This window comes from Pleurodeles waltl, chromosome 7, assembly GCF_031143425.1.
Source record: "Pleurodeles waltl isolate 20211129_DDA chromosome 7, aPleWal1.hap1.20221129, whole genome shotgun sequence".
Taxonomy (NCBI): Eukaryota; Metazoa; Chordata; class Amphibia; order Caudata; family Salamandridae; genus Pleurodeles; species Pleurodeles waltl.
Window position 1 is genome coordinate 1,001,044,034 of NC_090446.1, and position 22,778 is coordinate 1,001,066,811.

Consider the following 22,778-nt stretch of genomic DNA (forward strand, 5'->3'; position numbering starts at 1 on the left):
AAAATGGGGGTAACATGCCAGGCAAGATGGTTCTTTCCTACACACCCCCAATTGCTCACCCATACGCACTCAGACACCCCCATATATGCACATATACATACTCAGACACCCCCATATATGCCCACATATGAACACAAACATTCACATTCAATTGCATACACTCAAGCATTCACCACCCCCTGCCTCCTCCACACACACACACACACACTCACACCACACCTCCACCACATCTGCGTACATGCACAGAGGCACCCACACACACAGACACCCACCCCCTCCTTTTGGATGACCACTTACCTTCTCCATTGAAGAGGTCATCAGGGAGGGGATGGGTCCTGGCGGGGTTTGCACCACCAGCACCACCACACCAGCAGGACAGCGCAAAGCCATATTACGGCTTGTAATATGGCAGGCAGATTTTTGCTGGTGTGGCGGTGCAACCAACTCTTCGGAGTTGGACTACCGCCTATAAATGGGCGGAAGTCCTCCAATGATTCCTAATATGACAGGCAACAGACCGCCAGCACTGGTGGTCTCTTGCCTGCAGCGGCTTCTGAGGTCTTACAAAAAGACCGCCAAAGTCGTAATGAGGCCCGTAGTCTTCCTTTTTGTGACCAGGCTTCTGAAAATCTAGGCACACGCTGACCTTTGAGGGGTCTTGGGGCTTGTTTCCCTTGTATTCACCCCACCTCTTCTTAATAAAGGGTGGCTGGAACTCTTCTCCCTCCTTGAAATTGTGGTGTCCTTCAATAAATAAACCATATAGCCCATAATAAGAACTTAGATTACTGCCTCTCAATCATCCTGCCAGTGCTTTCAGTGAGTTGTCAATAAAATCTACCCATATTTGTTGTAGTTCTTTGTCAAGGGCCTTGAAATTTAGATTAGAATAAAGCGCTCTCCTTGTGAGTGTAGGAGTATTGTAGGAAAGTCTTCCTTTTTGCCCTGGTCACCCCCAAACGTTTTAGACAGATACTGGTGGTTACTGACTCTTGGCTGTGCCCTGGGTGCGGCTTACTAATCCCAGGGCCAGTGCTCTGTGTGGATATGCAAATTAGGCTAATTATAATTGTCAATATTAACCTACCTGTAAGTCCCTAGTATATGGTAAGGCATGTAGGTTTAGGGACCCCAGCATATGTGGAGCACCCAGGGGTGCACTGCTGAGGTGACCAGTGTCATTTTTAAAGACAGGCCTGCCTTGCTGGCTGCTTTTAATTAAAAGTTACATGCAAATTCGACTTTGGAATTAAAAGTACTTCAAAAGTCTTAAACTACCTTATTCTTAAATATAAGTCACCCCAAGGAGGGCCCTATGTGCCCCTAGGGTTAGATGCCATGTCACTATAACCAGGGACCTTATAAAAATAGTTTTATAAGCCCTGCTGAGGTAAAACACCAAATTTGTTTTTCCCTCATTGTAGTGAATGGCCTCCATGGGCTAGAATGGGGAGACTTTATTTTAATGTATAAAGTCCCCTTAAGTGACAGATACCTCAGGTTTGGTATTAAATTAATTGTTATAGTAAATCCCACAACTCCCAATTGTTGGATTTGATATAACTTGTTCAGGTAAAGAATTTTAAACTTTACCTAAAAAGTTGTCAACTTCAGCCCTGGAGTGTTCTGTTGCTTTGCTCTGATTGGCCAAACTCTGGCAGCCTGGCCTGGACTGAACACAAAGAGATGTGCCTGGGGGAGGAGATCTTCCATCAGCAGATGGGTAAGCAGGAAGGGGGAGGGCTGCCAAACTAGTCTTCAAGGGCAGGCAAGGACATTTGGAGCAACCTAGCACCTCCCTCACATCCTGCAAACCCAGACAAGTAGGTGCCCCCTTGATTAGATTAGGAGAGGGCAGGAGAGGGGTGTGTTTAGGATTTTTAGCCACAGCAGTGATGGGGCTCAGCCAGATGTAACCTCCAAAAATAATTTTCAGCCTTGATGGATTTTTGAGGAATGTTGCTCCCTGGGACTGATTTTTGCCACACTTCCCAGGAAGTGGTCATCACAGGGGCAAGGACCCTGCACCTGTTTGGAGAACCAATACCCCCCTGTTTTTCACCCAGGAGCAAGGATAAAACTGGCAGACCTGCACCCCCACCTTAGATCCCCACCAGAGTCCAACAAGGAAGAACTACAGAAGAAGAACGACTGCCCTGCTGGACCCCTGACCTGTGCCTGGACACTGCACTCTGGAGGACTGCACCAACTGCACACTTGGGCTTTACCACAAGAAGGACTTTGCCTGGCTTCAACTGGTTCAAGGAGAGACTCCCTGTGTGTTACAGGTGCAAAATTGCTAACCAGAATCCCCTGCACCAACTCCTGAAGAAACGGACCAGCTGACCACTGTCCAATGGTCGTTTTGGAGTTTGCACCAGGTGCCTTCTGGGAGTTGTAGTCCACACCCTCAAAGATCATCTCAGAGCTTCTGGAACTTCTGGGGTAAGCTGTGGACACCAAAAGAACCTTATAAGAACATCTAGAAGAAGATCCAGAAGTTTGGAGAACTTTTGGAAAAAAGCTCCATAAAGGGACCGACCCGCCGCAGCAACTATAGCCGGCTTGCCTCAACTGCGACCAGGCCTGACTTGCCGGTTTGTCCCCTGAAGAAAATCTCTGAAAAAGTGACTACGTCAGAATGTAGAAAGTTGACCGGGACCTCCCAGGCAGTGTATTCGAAGAGGGCTCCAGGGACGTCAGATCAAGATTCAGGTTTGTCCCGGTCAAAGGATTTCCACCTTCAAAAAGCGACTAAGTCCGAAGGTAAAAATCTCCACCGAGGGCTCCCGCAACGCGTATCCGAGAAAGAGTTCCAGGAGGTCGGATTGGACTGGTGACTTGGGGGGTGATTCTAACCTTGGCGGGCGGCGGAGGCCGCCCGCCAAAGTTCCCCCCTCCAGGTCATAAGACCGCTGCGGTGATTCTGGGGTTCCCACTGGGCTGGCGGGCGACCGCCAAAAGGCCGCCCACCAGCCCAGTGGGAAACACCCTTCCCACGAGGAAGCCGGCTCCGAATGGAGCCGGCCGAGTGGGAAGGTGCGACGGGTGCAGTTGCACCCGTCGCGAATTTCACTGTCTGCAATGCAGACAGTGAAATTCAAAGTGGGGCCCGCTTACGGGGGCCCCTGCAGTGCCCATGCCATTGGCATGGGCACTGCAGGGGCCCCCAGGGGCCCCACGACACCCCATACCGCCATCCTGTTCCTGGCGGGCGAACCGCCAGGAACAGGATGGCGGTATGGGGTGTCTGAATCCCCATGGCGGCGCAGCGAGCTGCGCCGCCATGGAGGATTCAGAAGGGCAGCGGAAAACCGGCGGGAGACCGCCGGTTTTCCTCTTCTGACCGCGGCCAAACCGCCGCGGTCAGAATGCCCTGCGGGGCACCACCAGCCTGTTGGCGGTGCTCCCGCTGACCCTGGCCCCGGCGGTCTAGTACCGCCGGGGTCAGAATGACCCCCTTGGTCTCACTGAAGAAAATCTTCAAGAAAACGACTAAGTCTGAAGGTAAACCTTTGACCGAGGCCTCCCGCGAGCTGTAGCCGAGCAAGGCTCCATCGCAGTCGGCCTCAAACTGTGACTTTGCCCCGGTCGAAGTACGACCAGGTCACCAGATTGGCACTATTCATTTCTAAGCACTAGAAAGCATTAATTCTTCACAAATTCCAATCTCCAGTTCCCTTTATCCAATTTTATTTGTTTTGGTGTAGAGTGTTTTAGAGTCAAGTGGCATTGTGAAGAGTAGAGTGCCATAGAGTTGAGTGGAGTAGTGGAGAGAAGTAGAGTGGAGTAGTGTGTCATAGAATAGAGTGGAGTAAAGTAGCATGGAGTGGTATAGAGGGAGCTTCATAGAGCATCATAGAGTGGAGTAGTATTGTAGAGTGGACTAGAGTGGAGTAGCTTGTTGTATAGTGGAGGGACATAAAGTGGAGTTGTGTCATAGCGTTGAGTAGAGTTTAATGAAGTAGAGCATCATTGAGAGGAATATCATAAGGTGGAGCGTTGTAGAGTGACCTCAAGTGAAGTGGACTAAAGTACAGTGGTGCAGAGTAGATGGGCGTAGAGTGTAGTGGCATAGAGTCCATTGGTTTTGATTAAAAAGCTGTAGAGTGCATTGGCGTAGAGTGCAGTGACATAAAGTAGAGTGGCACAGAGTGCTGTGACATAGAGTAGAGTAAAGCAGTGTCATAGATTAGAGTGGTGCAGAGTAGACTGCAGTTTGGTAAAGTGCAGTGGCATAAAGCAGATTGTTTCAGAGAAGAGTGAAGTGGCGTAGCTAGGAGTAGTACAGTGGAGTGGTGCAGGGTAGAGTGCAGAGGTGTACACTAGAGTGCTGTAGAGAGCAGTAGCATGAAGTAGAGTGGCATAGAGTGTAGTGGCATTGTGTGTAGTGGTGCAGAATAGATTAGAGTGGCATGAAGTGATGCAGAGTGCAGTGGTGTAGAGGGCATTGGCATAGAGATGAGTGGTGTAGAGTAGAGAGCATTGGCATAGAATGCAGTGGGGTAGTGTTCAATGACAGAGTAGAGTGTTGCAGAGTAGAGTGTTGCAGAGAGCAGTGGTGTAGAATACAGTGGTTCAGATTAGAATAAAATGACGTAGATGCAGTGACACAGAGCAGAATGGCATAGAGTGGCATAGAGTGCAGTGGTGCACATTAGAGTGACATTGAGTACAGTGGTGGAGAGTGCAGTGACCTAGAGCAGAATGGTGTAGAGTGGCATAGTATGTAGTGGCACAAAGTGCATTAGAACAGAGTACAGTGGCATTGAGTCAACTTGCAGAGTAGATTGTCGTAGGGTGCAGTAGCACAGAGTAAAGTGGTGCAGAGAGCAGTGGCATAGACAACAGTGTTGCAGAGTGGAATAGAGTGATGTAGAGTGCAGTGGGGTACAGTGTTGCAGAGTAAAACATAGTGGCTGGTGTAGAGTGCAGTTGTGCAAAATGGTTGGCATAAAGTGCTGTGGTGTGGAGTGCATTGCTTTTGAGTAAAGAGGTTTAAAGCGCAGTAGAGTTTCATAAAGTAGAGGGGTGCAGAGTAGAGTGTAGGAGAGTGATGGTCAGTGTATTGATTTGTTTTGATCATATTAAAATATTTGTTTCCACCACACTTCGTAATTACCAAAAATATGCTTCATTTGTGCATTTCAAAATCTGATATATTCTAAAATATCTGCACAGTCCATTTACAGACATTTAAAATGTGTTTGTGCTAGAAATAACAGTTACTTCGTACAGTCTTCCTCAACCATGACCCCAGTAGCCAGCATGATTGTCACCTGAATCCTCTAACCATGGAGTCAGATAAAGAAAAGTAAACATCAAGCTTCCTGGTAGGAAGAGGCTGACATTTGACCTCTGCCTTTGAATTCACAGCAAATGTGAAAAGATAAGAAAAAGATTTAAAGGCCTGTTTACATAAATGAAATTCAGTACCAATGGAAGAATACAGCATATAGAACTTAGGCAATGGAAGTGACAAATTCAAGGTGGACAGCCTAAAAGAAATAGAAACAGTAAGCAGAAAGCAAGCAAAAGTGAGTTGCAAACCACAAAGCCAATGGTAATCAATGGATGGAATGCATTCCCTGGGGAGCTTTCCGAATATACCCAAGATGTCATTAGCAAACCACACAGCTTTGCTGTCTGGTAGGCTTCAACCTAAAAGCCAGACAAAACTGGCAAAGAAGATCAGACAGTGGACAGATAATGATTAAACAGTGGGGAGGAGAGTGCAGATCCTCCAGGAACTCCCCATGAAACAACTTGGAGCATTGGCATAAAAAAGGCAAGTTTTAATGCTTGTCTTTTAGGCATAAAAGAAGCGCTCCAACTAAGAGCAGAACCACAAATAGACATTTCATACAAACTATGAATGAGGAGCTGCTGGTTGACTGTGTTGAGTACAGAAAAAAGATCCAAAAGGATCAAGACGTGGCAAACAGCAGTGTTAGACTTTTCAGCCTTGGCGTGGTCTCCTTTAACTTTATGCCTCTGTTTCCCAGGTTGTTGATGTGTGCTGTTCTCTGTTGTTGCTGTTTTTGGTACTCTGGGCACTTTACCACTGCTAACCAGTGTTAAGTGCAATTGCTCCTATACAAAATGTGTTTGTAATTGGTTCATCCATGATTGGCATATTTGATTTATTAGTAAGTCCCTAGTACAGATCACTAGAGGTGCCCAGGGCCTGTAAATCAAATGTTACTAGTGGGTCTGCAGTACTGGTTGTGCCACCCACATTAGTAGATCTGTAAACATGACTCAGACCTGCCACTGCAGTGTCTGTGTGTGCAGTTTTAAACTTTAAACTAGACTTGGCAAGTGTACCAACTTGCCACGCCTAAACCTTCCCTTTTCTTACATATAAGCACCCCTAAGCTAGGCCCTAGGTAGCCCAAGGGCAGGGTGCAGTGTATGGTTAAGGTAGGACATATAGTCATGTGTTTTATATGTCCTGACAGTGAAATACTTCTAAATTTGTTTTTCACTGTTGCAAGGCCTTTCTCTCTCATAGATTAAAATGGGGGCTACCTTGAAATATGATTAAAGTGTAGATTCCCTTTGGGAGCTGGTAGACATGTGGAGTTTGGGGTCTCTGAGCTCACAATTAAAAAAATACATATTTTAGTAAAGTTGGTTTTAAGATTGTGTGTTTCAAAAATGCCACTTTTAGAAAGTGAGAATTTTCTTGCTTAAACCATTTCTGTGACTCTGCCTGTTTGTGGATTCCCTGTCTGGGTCAGTTTGACATTTGGGCTGGTTGCACCTCTCACTAGACAGTGACACAAAGGGAGCTGGAGTGTAGTCTGTGTTTCCTGATGAGCCATCTGTGCTAGGAGGGAGGGAAGGAGTGGTCACTTACACCTGAAAGGGCTGTGCCTGCCCTCACACAATGCAGTCTCTAACCCCTTGGTGTGAGTCTGGGGCCTGGCATGGGCAAGGCAGGATTTCACAAACAAGAGAGACTTTCCTTTGAAGTAAGTCTTCTTCAAGGGGCAAAATGGGTATAAGAAGATCACCCAAAACCACAGACCTTAGAACACTTCTGGAAACCAAGAGAAACCTATGCCTGCAGAAGAGCTTAAGAGCTGAGAAATAAGATCTGCCCTGCCTGTGACTGTGCTTTGTGGAGCCCTCCTGCAGTTGCTGCTTCTGCCTGTGCTAGAGGACAAAGACTGGACTTTGTGTTGCCTTCCTTCTTGTTAAGAACTCTCCAAGGGCTTGATTTAGAGCTTGCCTCCTGTTGTTTTAAGTCTCAGGAACAGCAAAGACTTCACTCTGCCAGCACCTGGAGCCTCTGCTGAGACTCTTACTCTGCCAAGTTTGCCCATCCAGTTCCTGGGGCCCTGAAAGGTGAAGCTGGCAGGCCAAGATTGAGAAATCCACGCACTGACCGCCGTATGGGGAAAAGATCGACGTGACTCCGATCTGTGGCTGAAAAATCAACGCACTGCCGGCTCCGTGGCTGAAAATCGACGCTCGCCAGCAACGTGACTGGAAGATCAATGCCCTTGGCTGGAGAAACGATGCGCAGCAACGCTGACGGAGGTTGGTGAGATCGCAACCCGCGCTGCGTGGTTTTCTGCAGCAGGATTTCCAATGCAAACATCGCTGGGTGTGTAAAAACAACGCAATGCCTGACCAGACCCAAGAGTGCGGTTCAAATCGACACATCGCTCTCCTGCGGAGAGAAGAAACGACGCACGCCGACTCCACTGAAGGAGAAACGATGCATGCTCTTGCTCATGAGTGATATCGACGCATCACAAGCCCTTTTTGACGCTCATGCAGGATTATTTTTGAAGCACCCAGGTATATTTCCACGCTAACAGCATTAGAGTTGTGTTTAAAATTACATGAAGACTCCTTTTGATTTTTAATTGATAACTTGACTTGTGTATTGTGGATTTTTGTCATTTTGGACTTGTTTTGTTCAGATAAATATTTTATATTTTTCTAAACCTGTGTTGTGTCATTTTTTTGTGTTTTCATTAAGTTACTGTGTGTGTTGGTACAAATACTTTACACCTAGCACCCTGAAGTTATGCCTGCCTGCTCGTGCCAAGCTAACAGGGGGATGAGAGGTGTTGGCTGAGGGTGATTATCTTTTACCCTGACTAGAGTGAGGGTCCTTGCTTGGACAGGAGGTAACCTAACTGCCAACCAAAGACTCAATTTCTAACAAGCAGTCATCCTCAATTCTTCTATCACGGAAGTCTTTGTCTTCCACAGAGTTTACACAAACATCCCTAAGAAGTATTCAATGAACAAAGAGAAGAAATGACAATTACAATGTGGAGTTATGTCTGCCGCTGTCCCTTATATAGCACCAAGATTCCCAGAAGAATAAATACATATATCATATTATTAAGAACACTAATATCACCATGACTGCTACTAGTACTAACAGTAATGATAGTGAAAATAATAATAATAATGCTAATATGTTCTTGGTATAGAGCTCTTCAAATTACATATCTGAAGTTCCTTAGTGCTGTCAATTGCTGTTTTTATTACTAGTCCATAGATCTGTTCTCATTGTACCGATCATGGAAGGCTGGTTAGATGAACTCTCCATTATGCAGTTGTCCTTTAATCATAGGAATAAAAAAGAGCCGCAAAGCAACAAAAGTCTCGGACATTCCAAACAAAAGTAGAGGCCAGTGTGATGTTGTCAGTGCCAAACTGTTTGCTTGTAATTTCCATGAGACAAAAGCCATGCAGCACCCTTCTGTATTCAGAAGATTTATAAAAGACCACACATTGCCAGACCTAAATAATGATCGTTGTCATATTGGAATCAACAGCTCGCCATAGAATAGACTATTAACGTACTTGTTGAGAAAACAGGAAAAACAGAAGTTTCCTACGAAACTTGATAAACAGAAAAATACACTAGAAATTACTGTGATGTGAGTGGAGATTGATATTCCGCATACAAAATACTGGGTCATGACAATACCTATGTATATTTGCTAGGGATATTGGGAAATGGACGCAGCCCTGTCTATGCTTCACGGAATGGATAGCCAGAAGGAAGGGCTGGAGATGCAAGATCTGGCCTTGGGCCCATCAGTCTAGTGCTGGGCCCATCAGTCTAGCCTGAGACAGGCATTGGCCAAATAAACTTAAGGCGTAGATTGTATCTTGGGTTCTAAGGTACAAAGGTGGGCTTTTGAAAAATACGGGAATGATAATGAAAAGTATTTGGAGAAAAGAGGCATTTAACTGTGTTACCAAGAACAAAGATAGCTAGTCCAGTGTGAAGTCGGCTAGACCTAATGATTTTAGACCCTCTGTCTTTATTTAGTTTTGAAAACAGTGCATGGGGGGGGTTGGGGGGCTCAGTTCTGAGTAAAATCCAACACGACACTGCTGAGCTCTCCATAGTACCAAATTCTGATGAAATCGGACAATGTTTCCCAAACCAAATTCTGAATGGCCTATTGGAAATTTCAGTGGCCCAACACTGCTGTGGGGAAATGTCGCTATCTCACATTGACGAAAAACGAATTAATATAAGAAATGTAGAATATTCTGTCCTAAAGTGCTCAATTTAAGCCAAAGGTTGCAGATGGGGCCCACTTACACTCATTTTTGGAGGCTAGCGCTTAAAGTTCCCCAACGGACTATGACTCAAAGTAAGAGAATAAAAAACTACAAACGGGTAAATAAGAAGGAGGCGAAAGATGGGAACAAAATGACAAAGGGGGAAAGCAGGTACCAATAGAGTGTGATGAAGGAGTAAGGTGTGTTCGGTGGTGTATTAAAAGACATGAGGTAGCCTTGGTATTTGACACCCCTACCCTCCATAGCAAAGGCTGCGGACTTATGAGCAAAACTTTGGGCCTTGGCATGTATCCTTTTACAAACCGAGCACAGCTACCCGTCTTCCCTGTTTCCGGGAACAGGAACGCGAGAAGTCAGTCCCTCAGGGCCTGATTCGCTAAAGGTAAACTTGCACTTCTGTGTAAGTTTATTTTTTTGGTATTCACAAACTGCGAATTAATAGTACGTATATGATTCCGGAGACTCCGCAGTCGGGATAGAACTCCGCACATAACACGATAGGGCAGGTCTATCTTTTTATGAGCAGAGTTCTCCCCCCGACTGTGGATTCTCCACAGTCCTAAACTTACTATAAATAGTTTGTGAATACCAAAAAGAAACGTAAACGTACACAAAATGTAAGTTTACCGTTGTGAATCGGGCCTTCAAAGTTTAAGAGCACAAAACAAAAAAGTGAAGGAGGCTTTCTCTTGCTGTGGGATACGGAATTGTTCCCTAGTAAGCGGTGACAGCAGTGAGCCAACGGATTGACTCGTGTGTTTGCAATTATCAATGTGGTGGTTTGCGCTGTTTATAGCAGTGGGGATTGGCGCCTTGTTTTCATCATTGCTTGTAGGTAAACAGAGTGGCTCTAAAACCCGTACTGGCACAGGGCTGCTCACTTCAGTAAACGTGTGCTGTTAATAGAACGCTACCCTTTTAACGCTTTCCCTACTGTTATTTGCTTCAGGCCAGTTTTTAATAAACCATCTCAAGCCTGCTTTCTGCCTGTTCGGAAGCACTTTATATACTCGGCTCATGAATTGGTTGTGAGCTAATGCTCTTGAACAAGGGATCTAGTGAGTGCATATGTGTGTCTGCAGACACAAAGGAGAGTATATGAAACGTCTACAAATATTCTGTGAGTCCACATAGTGTGCCGACAAAAATTCTAGAGAGGATAGGTAGAGGTTTACAAAGCCTTTAAGGAGGCTACATGGCATGTTTACAAATACTCTAGGGAGTGCACCTGGTGTAGCTACAACATTTTCTAAGGAGGATATATGGTGCATCCACAAAGACAATAGGGGGATAGTGTGTTGATAATTATACAAATACTCTACAGAGGGCATAAGGTGTGTGTACGAATATTACATGGAGTGCATATAGTGTGTCTCTAAAACCTCTAGTGAGTGTGTATTGTAAGTCTACGAAGACTGTACTGAGCGTGTACAGCGTGTCTACAAAAACTCCATGGAGGCATATAGTATGTCTACACTAGGGAGCCCACATGGAGTGCCTCAAAGACTTGAGAGGAATACAGTGAGTCTACAAAGAATCTCGGGAATGGCTATGGTGTGTTTACAGACCTTAGAGAGGGTGCATAGTATATCTAAAAAGACCCTCGGGAGTACATATGGTATGTCTACAAAGACTCAAGGGAGTGTAGGTGGTGTGCCACTGTTTACAAAGACTGAGAAGTGCACTAAAAAGACGAGGAATGGTTTATAATGTCTCTACAAATACTTCAGAGAAGGTATAATGTATGTCTGCAAAGAGTCTACGAAGGACATATTGTGTGTCTGCAAAGACTCTTGGAAGTGAATATGGTGTATCTACAAATGTATGTATGCATGAATGCATGTGTATTATATTTCTGAAGCTGCAACCTAGCCAAACAGCAATGGGCACTGTACATGGTTAAAGACTGTAAAAAGGGTATTCAGTGTGCCTGCAAAGACTCTAAAAACGATATACTGTGTCTACAAACATACCAGGGAGGGTATATTGTGTGGCTACAAAGATTCTAGGGAGTGCATATGGTGTGTCTACAAAGACTCTAGGGAGAGCATATTATATTTCTACAAAGACTTTAAGGAGGGTATATGGTATAGCCACGAAGACTCGAGGGGGTGCAAATGGTGGCTCTACAAAGACTTTAGGGAAGGAACTTGGTGTGTCTACAGAGCCTTTAGAGAGGGTGCATGGTGTGTCTATGAATACACTAGGGAGTGCATATGCTGTGTTTAGATGGACTCCAGGGAGGGTATATTGTGTGACTATAAAGACTCGAGTGAGAGTATTTGGCGTGTCTGAAAAAACTCCCAGAAGGCTATATGGCGTGTTTACAAAAATCCTAGGGTACGCCGTGGGTCTAGAAAGACTTGAGGGACGATATATTGTGTTTGGAAAGACAATAGGTAGGATATGTGATGTGTCTGCAAACTCAAGGGAGTGTATTTAGTGTGTCTGCAAAGAATCTAGGGAGGGTATATGGTGTATAAGCCCACTGGTTAATTTTTATCCTACACACGTTTTGAAATATACTTTACATCGCTTGTATTAATCTCCATACTGGATCGTCACTGATTACATTTGCATGTCCAGCGTGCCATTTAGGCCACATACAGCCAGAGGTACACAAATAAAACATGTGTAGCAAACTGACATTAGCAGTTGGCCTAAAATGAGTGCAGAAATTTCCAACAGGAGCTAGTAGATTGCTGCCATATCTTTCACATCTCCCATCCTATCACTGTCCTTGTCTTGTGGGATTCATAGGGCTTTGCTACTTTATCCAATCTATTAGAGACAGAAGATAGTAGACTCCTATTTTTTATTTAGCCCTTACACAATTCTTTATTTTTACAGTTTTAAAAGTACCTTGTTAGTGTTTTTGCATTTTATAGTGGTTATCGTGATTTAACTTTGAAGTGCCCTATTGGTCACACGTGTGTGTGTGTATGAGAGAGAGAGAGATAGTGAGATAATCAGACATACTGATTGAAGGGGAAATAAAAAGAGGGATCAGAGAGAGAGAGAGAATAGAGTGTTTGCACTTTAAAAGTACTACAAGGAAATTAAATCAGTAAAAATAAAATAAAGACGCTAACCACATTGAGCATCAAAACAGTCACATGTGGAATGCTTGTGTCCTGCATCACAGGGTTGCAGCAATGATTCCTCTGTGCACTCTAGCGAATTTTTGCCAGTTTTCCCATTTCCCAGGCATGCTGCAATATGTATTGACTTTTTGATAGGCATGTATTTGTCCTTATAATACTTCTGTGGTTGCCGTGTTTGTTCTTCTGCAGTGTACCCACGCACCACTGTACGCCTGAAATAAATAAATAAATACAAAATGTTGAATAATTGATGCCAGCCCTAGGCCCTCAGCAGCCATCGCCTACATTCAGTGCCTTCTGCTGTCTACCTAACAGCCCATTCCTCGGAGTGCACCAGGCGCCATTTTACAGGTACATGCATGAATGAAACAGGACAGGGAGAGGGAAGCAAGAAGCTTTCTTTTGAAGCATAGTCAGAATAACCACAGTCATTGGCTGACCCATCTAAGACGAAGCCAGGAAGATTTCAAAGCACCAGGTCTCCCAGATTCTGAAATGTTAATTCCACTCTAAACAGGTATATCAAATTAGCCTTTTTTTTGTTGCAAAGGCTTTTTTCCCTAGTGGCAGAACGGCACAAAAAGGTTTATTGGCCCAGACAATAATGGGAACCGGTGCCCATCTCCCAGTGATGAAAGGAAGCCCTGCGAATGGAAGTATAGCCGATCCGTCCAAACTGGCTGGTGTTCAGCTGAAAGGGAAGGAGGGTTGGATTACAGCAGTATTCAAGCTACACCGAGAGTTCATTGAAATAAAGATGATTAGAGAATAACTGTATCAAAGGAAACTTTCAGCTACAGGCTCTTGCACGTTTAGCACAAGGCAGCAATCAAGAATACTACCATAATCTATTGGACACAATACCCCTCTGAGTTCCTTGACCATATAGATGAACTGGCCAAAGTTTCAGTTCCTTTTTAAAGTCATGGAGCTCCAATATGAGTTGTGATACCCTTAAAATTTAAGTTAGGGGTATATTTTCTTGCTTATAATACAGGGTCATGCAATAACCCAGGCCCCTGTCCTCATTTAAATTTATGTTTTTTCCTTCTTGTGGTGGAACATATTTTAGGGTTACAAAAATGAAATCCATGTGGAACCTCTGCTGTGAGAATAAACACTAATTGATCTATCTGCCTACAATACACTATGCTGGCTGTGGCTGACCAGGGTATATACAATGTCACAATTCAGCTGTAATAAGTTAATACATATGGGATAAAGTTCTCCCTGCCATACGATATTCCAAGTCACACAGGACTTTGCGGCCATAAGAGGAAATGCGCCAAAGTCAAGATTCCTTTTTGAGGACAAGGAACTCCAAGAATGTTTATGTGAAACAATGGCATAATTTAGCACGAGCAAAAAAGCAGGAGCCCTTACAACACAGAATGACAGCTTCTCTGCGGAAACAGAGGATGCACTTTTGATATTGTGCGTCAAAACGTAGTGGGACAAGACGTGCATACTCTAAAGCAGATCGTCCATGAAGTAGCCTTCACTGTGGCATGCACCACTGAAACCAGTGAGCATCGATTTAGCCTCTGGTGGAAGCTCTGCTTTCATGAAAACCCACAAAGACACCCAAGTAAGTCATCACATCATGGAGTAGTGAAAGTGGGCACAACGGGGCACGCTCATCACCAAAACATGATACTGCAAGTACAGCAGGTCACACGGTACGAATCACCCTGCCCACTCAAAACAAAAAATAGAACTATGCTGCAAATAAAAGTCTCTAGCACTATCGTAGAATAAAATGAGTCTCAAACACAGACACACATCATGGGCTCAAAGACGGTAGCTGCATTGAAATCTTTCTCTGCATGGTCTTTTCTTCAGACATTTGGTTTCTAACACCCTGTCCTCTCGCACTTCTCTTCTGTAAGGTCCACGATCACACTCAACTCACACAATGTCAATTTTTCTCAAGCACGTTAGCTTTAAATTCCACTCTGGGGAACCGACTACATTTTACTAGTCTCTCACAGTAGGGACCTCTTCTGTGGGGTATAGCTCCAGGACAGGTCTTGCGGGCAACCTCCGATGTGCATGGGAAAATGCTGTGTATGGTGCAAGAATGGGTGCTTATAGTGGGTTGGCCCGAGGGCTCCCGCAATGCGTATCCGAGAAAAAGTTCCAGGAGGTCGGATTAGACTGGCGACTTGGTCTCACTGAAGAAAATCTTCAAGAAAACGACTAAGTCTGAAGGTAAACCTTTGACCGAGGCCTCCCGCGAGCTGTAGCCGAGCAAGGCTTCATCGCAGTCGGCCTCAAACTGTATCATATTTCTAATTGTGTATAGAGGAGTTTTATTGTGTTTGGTCTTGTTCTACTTGGAAGAATATTTATTATTTTTATAAACCTGTGTGGTGTCCATTTTTTTGTGTTTCACTGTATTTGTGTGTTGGTACAAATACTTTACGCATTGCCTCTGGGTTAAGCCTCTCTGCTCATGCCAAGCTACCAAGGGGGTCAGGGAGGTTAACCAGGTGTGTTTCTCCTCTGCCCTGTCTAGAGTGAGTGTTCTTGCTTGGACAGGGAGTAACATGACTGCCAACCAAAGACCCAATTTCTAACAGTTAGCCTTAGTGTAACAGTCACCTAGGGCCTTAAAAGGCAGCGTAAGGGATATTACAAGCATCACTCATAAGGATCACAGTGTCCTGGATGAGTATCTGGGATGGTAAGTGTGAATGTGGGACTGGTGAATGTCACTGTCTCAGTGTCAGAGCATTGGGCTAGTGGTTGTGGGGTGTGAGCTGTGTCGTGGGGGGTCAAGTTGTCTAGAGGGCAGTGTCTCCAAACTTTGGGCATGGAGCTGTGGCACATGCCTCTGGCCTCCTCTCTCTGGGTCACAACCTCAGCCTTAGCTCAGTATGAGAATACATCCAGTCAGGCCCCTGGAAACGGAGGTAAGTAAAGCTCCTATTGCATGGTTATGGTCATTTTGCCAGGATTACAGCGAGATCCAGAAAGCAGGATGCCGTTTTATATTTGAGTGATCTCTTGTATAAGCACAGGAAACCTACTTCCCATGAATCTATACCCACTATGCCTGTGACCTCTTCTAGCTACGTCAATTCAGCTGCCCAGTTGGTCCGCAGCAGGGGACACTCCCACAGTATGTGCATCAGGGCTCCATCAGGCACATGCATTGAGGCATCTGAGGAATATTTAGGCAAGTTGCTTGTGAGAGACAGGCTCTAGTTGAGTGTAGAACAAGATCTATTTCAGGAAATTAATCTGCAAATGTCTTCTCGGATATGCCAGTGCCTTCACTCATTCATTGTTGTGGACTAGTCTGCACAACTCCATCTGTCATGTATCCCTCAGGGGCTGTAATGAGGTTTATGATTGATCCATAAGGACCATTGTAAGCAAGTTGATCTGTTTGCAGACACTCCCCAATGTTATGTTATGTTTGCATGAGTTGATGTGAGATAGGCTCTGTCTTTCAGACAATAAGGCCTCCCTGAGGGCTCCTTTCAAGGAGGAGTATAGGAGAAATTAAACTTCAGGCAGACCATACTGTTCCGTCAAGGTTTGGAAGGATAAGAACTGGCTATTCTGAAATAAGTCCCCTACTGTGAATAGCCCCACCTGGTCCAAAGCTGGCATCTCACATCTTGAAACATGGCCTCTGATATTTTGGAGGCCAAGCAGTGGGACTGCTGGTACATTGGAGGATAAGTGCTTAGTGAGTCTTAGTGCCTTCACGAGGTAAGCAAGGCCTTACAGAAAAAGAGGTGCTTGTGTCATCAAGGAAGTGGTCCTCCAGCCAGGAGGAAGGCTATTGTGACTGAGCTGCCAGGTACTAGTAGTCACAGTTCGGTAGCCAGAGCCCTCCCTCCTCCGAGGAAAGTTGTAGTTTAGGGAGTGGCACTCATCTGTGCGAGGTATGCCAACTCTGGAGTTTATGCAGCTCCCAGAAGAACTTAAGGGGGAGAGCAATTGCAAGGGTTGCGAAACAGCACAATAGACAAGGGAGCATCACAATTTTGGGAATGGCTATGCGGCCCATTACCTACAAAAGGTCAGTTGTGAATGTGATCTGATCAACACTGTTATGTTACTGTATGTTGTATTAATCTACTTAGTGATATGAATCATTCTATTCCCTTTTGTGCCCCCTCCCCCTTCCCTTCGTCAATGGTTTGTCCCTTTGGGAGTTTAATTCTAATATTGGTGACAGGACGATTTGCTGTCACTTGAACAGAGCTGGAGGATGCTAATAACCAGAGTTATGTCCTTTAACATGTCTGTCGACTAATTTTATCACTAGCAATGAGGATGGGATGGAGACAACAAAAAGACAGTATTCAAACAGGATCCCAAAAATGTAGAACAAGTCATTCTTTTACTCAGATCATATACAGACAGGGAAGTGTGTGAGAATTTTGCAGAAGTGTTTCAGATTGTATTGGACCACTAAAGATTTCCTCTTCATAGAATTAAATTTAACAGGGAACCAAACCTGTAACACTCAAGGCTCATCCCATACCTATTTTGATGATGGAACTTCTCTCAAAAGAACTTAAAAAACTGGTTGAACAGGGGTTATCAACATAACTGAGTGCTCAGAGTGGCTCGCTCCAGTTGTTCTAACTACCAAAGGAGATAGCAAAAGCATTCACTTATTGCTAGATGTGAGAGATTTGAATACCCATATATGGGTGGACAAACATCTGCTGCCCAGAATAAATGAAGTATTTAGCACATTCAAGATGCTAATTGTTTCAGTATGCTTGATTTCTCTTCAGCATACCACAGGTGGAGTTACATCCTGAGTATTAAGAACTCACATCTTTATAACTCCCTTTGGAGCACAGCACTTTTACAGGATGGCACGTGGCCTTGACTCTACGGCAGCTACATTTCGAAGAAAATTATGCACGACATTCTGCAAGGTCTGCACAATGTAGTGTGATTTCAGGATAACATACACATGACCCTTCTGAAAACGAACACAACCAATCTTTAAGAACAGTTCTTTCTAGATTAGGTCACAACGTTTCTGGGGATGCTATTAAACCACTCAGTAAAAAAGTAAGATAGTCAAATATCTCTTAATGAAAAGGGAAACAGACACCCTATCAAAGTATCAAGATAATATTGATAATATTTAAGGACAGAGCCATTAGGGTTCAATATACATCAACACCATTGAGCCACATTGACTACTTTCTGGGGCAGAAGTTTACTATGCTCCTGTTTATTTAATTCACGGTGTTCCTACTGTCCAAGTATATACCAATGTCTACAGTAATTATTGTAGGGCATTTCACTAATCACTCCGTACTCTAAATACGACCATCCTTTAGAATGGTTATATTTCGCTTAATCTTTTTAATGTTAAGTGGTTTGGAAAACACATAACTTTTTCTCTTAAGGACTTCAGGCTTCTTACTTTCCATCATATCTACAACTTGCTGCTCTTGCTGTTGACAGCATGTTTCATTTTATCTGCACTTGTATTTGTTTTGTTGTTCCTTACTTAAAAAGTGGAAAAAGGCATTTTCCACTAGAGGTTTGAATAAAACTTCTCCTAAAATCGCCAGATGAGTTTTTGGCTTGGAAGGATATAATTTCAATATAGAGTATATTCCTGGTATTCACCATAATAGTTGACTGTTTGTCTCACATTTCTATTGATGGGGCAAGTGAAATGATGTCCCACCTAATGTTTCTGTCATGATCATAGACATTCCAGCAATTATGCAAGGAAAGTGGGAAGAGAAAATGGCTAAAGACAACACGATGTCTCTTCTCAAAGAACTTGTTCGTAATTGGCGGCCCAACAGAATAAGTGAATCACCTGAAATTATGAATGAGCGAACTTACCATTGACTTGGCACATGAAGGCCAGCTGGGGAGAGGTTTCACTAAGCCTCAAGTGAGAGATGCTTATTGATTCACTAACAAGGATTTGGTGGTGGAGCATAAAGAGACTACTATGCCTGTGGGTTAATTGATAAATCCAAATCCACCTGTAAGCCTCCTTTTGCCCCAGTGGTGGTTCCACCTAAGCTATGGGACAAAATAAATATGGGTATAATTGGAACCTTAAACAGACACAACGTTTAAAAAACAAATCATGCTTGTCTTAGTGGATTATAACTAATATTGGGTCCCATACAAAATGGTGAACAATATCACAACCAAGGATTTTTTTTAATTTGTATGTGGTCAAGCAAATCTGGGATAGTGTAGTACATATGAATGTCCAAGTAGTGGAAGGAGATCAGTTCCCAATGAATTAAGCCCTCTCCCAGGCTCAACGCCAGCAGTTGTGCTCCCAACATTAATGGGAAAATTCTGGATTTATTCCAGCTTTCATGTAATCCAGAGACAAAACTGAACTCCCGCAGAAGGGGGATGATAGAGTGAAATCAGACATCCCAGAGGTAGAAGGCCTCCCTTTTGACCCTGGGAGAGGAAGCTGAACCATTGTTTTGCTCACAGTATTAAAATATATTGTTTAACAAGGTATCCCGAAACAACAGGTCTTCGAGTGTCTTGGATTGTAGCTGCCAGGTGGGGTTTGGAGAGGGGGCTCTGCCCCAACCCAGTCCCAGAAGTACAGGACTGTGATTGGATAGTTCTCTGCTGAGACAGTGAGCAGAGAAAATACAAGGACAAAATTGGGAATGAGCAGACAATGATCCAGACGTGCATAGACATAGTGCTCTAAGAATATAAAAAAGTAAAGTTTGGACCCGGGGTTGTGGTTGTACCAGACATCTATCACGGGCCATTGTTGTAGCCACATAACCAGACACTTAGCGTTAGCTACAGTGGGGGTGTTGGGGAGTGGGGAATAGGGGCAGTTTAGGGAAAGGTCTAGAACACAGTTGAAATCCTCCCCCCCAAGTGTGACATGTGACCGTGGGATGTGTGACCGTTTTGAATGGTGGGAAGACAGTTGATGGAAGAACTTGAGTTGTTCTACATTAAGGGCATAAAGACTGCCTATGAGAAGGTTGGGTACCATTCAGTCTAGTCTTGAGGAGAATGAAACATCCCTCTGGTTCTATATCATATCATGAGACAGGACATCCAGGGCAGTCCATGCTTTCACCCAAAGCAACGTGCCTTTTGCATGTGTAGAATAATTAATTGTGTAGACTTGAAACCTCCATGACGTCTGGTGTCTAGACCCTTTGACTTGTGTGATATTAGATTCCTGATTCTTCTCATGTTTGAGAAATCTATTTATACGATAGGTCTTGGAGGGGGCCTGCATTCCATGGATACCCATCAGTTGTGGGAGATGCCTCCGTCACTTGATTTCCACATAGGGGTGAGCATGTTAGGGACCCAGGATTTCAGGGACCTGCCAATGTGACACAGACAGAAAGAACAGGTTGCTAGCTCATGGGGTAGAAGATATTAGAACTATAAACATGGAAAGAGAAAAGAGAATACTGGGGGCAGAAGGCTTACAGCCAGCTTTCAAAACTTTTTGGAACAATCGTCTATTGAGGGGCTGAGAGAGGTGAGGAGATGCTATGATGAATCATGGTGACACCCAAGAGGGGCAGCCCTACTAAACAATATCCTGGGGCATTTAAATCTTGTGACAATCACAATGGCGCCTGAAGAAAGTATTTCACAGATACTATATTACAAACAATAAAATAGGAAAACATTGTGGTTTTCACATGATGAATCATATGGCCAGGCTCATAGGATGAAATGAGTAAAGGAGATGATCCTCGTAGATCCACAGGAGGAATCAGCAGGGCCTCACCACAGGGAGTTAGGGGGCATAGAGGACATGTCTCCCTGTACAGTAGCATCTAAGACCATACATAGCCCAGGCATCCTGGCCACAAGTCCAGGAGCCAAGAGGTGCAGGGTGAGGACCACCAGGAGAAGATCAGAAGGTGGTCACTAACAGTACAGACCTAAGGGATGGCCATAACAGCAAGCTACAAGAGTTCAACTGCTGTATCGGGGGGTCACAAGTGATGGGGATTCTAGGTCAAAGTGGGAGGGGTCTGGAGAGTGTCCATTGTCCTATGGTTCCTAAGAGGAGCCCAAGAGAGTCCCCTGCTGGTCAAGAAAGATTATCAAGGCACCCAGGGTGGACCAGCGGCCACTCTGGACCTGTTCCTGCAATAGAGTCACTGATGTCATGGAGAAGCAGGCTGGCCTCTTCCCAAAACATTGATGATGATAGCTCAGCTTTGACCCTGATCATTCCAAGGTGGCTGTTGCATCTTTGGAGGTACCAGTATCCTCCTCCCTGCCCCAACCCTAGATGGTTCAGAGACAATGTGTGTTTTGATACCCTGGATAACTTTTACTTTGGCTGGGGAAGGGAAGTGCAAATTCAAACCCATTATCACACAGCTTGTGTTTGACAAGGAGGAACAGGGAACTCTGACACTGGATCAAGAGAGTATAGTCAGGGAAAATTAGGATGTATATGGTTGTTCCTGAGGATCAGATCTGTCCATCATGCCTTTCTGAAGATTGCATCCCGATTTTTAAAGTGGAGGATTTTGGCCACTATTGGTCTTGGAGGGACCCCGTTGGGGGGAGCGAGTGGCAGGTACAAAATGTGCCCTCTCAATGGAGACAAGCATTGGCAAAATCAATAGGTCTTGCCTACGGGAAAGCTTTTGGCTTTCATAATATATTGCAGCCATGTTGTACATCAGTGTGGCTGCCTTTCAGTATAGCTAAAAGTTAGTGGAGTGGATTTGTTGGATTGGGGTGGTGTGGACTGGGGCAGATTTGAGTGTGTTAGACGGAGTTGAGTGGAGTCAGGTAGTTTGTGGAATAGTGCAGTGGGGTATAATGGGGTAGATTGTAGCAGAGCGGGGTACAGTGGATTGGGATAGATTGGGGTAGAGAGGGGTAACAGGGTAAATTGGAGTGGGTTGGTGTGGGGTAGATGCGAGTGGGGTGGATTGGAGTAGATTGGAGTGGGGTAGTTTGGGATAGAGTTGACTGAGGTATGTTGGGATAGAGTGGAGTGTGGTATATTGCGGTAAGGTAGAATGGGGTAGATTGTAGTTGAATGGTGCAGATTGGAGTGGGGCAATTTGGGGAAGTTTGTTTGCGTGGTAGGTTGGAGTGGGCTAGATTTGGGTAGAGTGGAGTGGGGACATTGAGTGGAGTAGGGTGGAGTAGAGTCGGATAGGTAGACTGGGGTAGAATGGAGTGGTGTAAAATGAGGTAGCTTGCAGTGAGTGGGTAGTTTGGAATGGGGTAGATTGTAGTGAGTGGGGTAGATTGGGGTAAATTGGAGTGGGGTAGATTGGAATGGGGTAGACTGTAGTGGAGTTGGGTACATTGGGATAGACTGGATGGGATAGATTGGGGTGGTTGAGTAGTGTGGGGTAGAATGAAGTAGCGTAGTTTGGGGTAGGATGGCATGGGGAGATTGGGGTAGAATGGAATGGGGTAAAGTATGGTAGCTTGGAGTGGGGTAGATTGTGTTGGAGTAGGGTAGATTGGGGAAGAGTGGAGTGGGTTAGATTGGGATAAAGTGCGGTCAGTTAGGGAAGAAATAGAGTGAGGTTGATTGGGGTAGAGATGGAGTGGGGTGCATTGGGATAGAGTGGAGTGGGGTACATTGGGGTGGAATAGGGCAGATTGGATTGGGATTGATTGAGGTAGAGTGTAGTGGAGTAGACAGGGGTATATTTGAGTGGGATAGATTGGAGTAGAGTAGAGTAAGGTAGACTGAAGTAAATTGAAGTGGAGTCAAGTGGGGCTCAGTGGAGTGTGGTAGAGTGTGGTAGAGTGGAGCGGGATAAATTGGGATAGAGTTGAGTGAGTTAGAGTGGAGTCTAGTTGGGTATAGAGAGGTAAGGTAGATTGGGGTAGAGAAGAGTGGGGCAGAGAGGGTTGTATTGGACTGGGTAGAGTGGGGTAGATTGAAGGTGGAGTGGGTGCACTGGAGTATTTTAGATTGGGGTAGAGTGGAGTGGGGTAGACTGGGTTAGAGTGGAGTGTGGTAGAGTGGGTTAGAGTTAGGTGGGGTAGACTGGCATGGGGTAGATTGGGATAGAGGTGGGATAGATTAGGGTAGGGTGGTGGGGTAAATTGGGGTAGGTGAAGTGGGGTAGGGCGGATGCAGAATCTTTA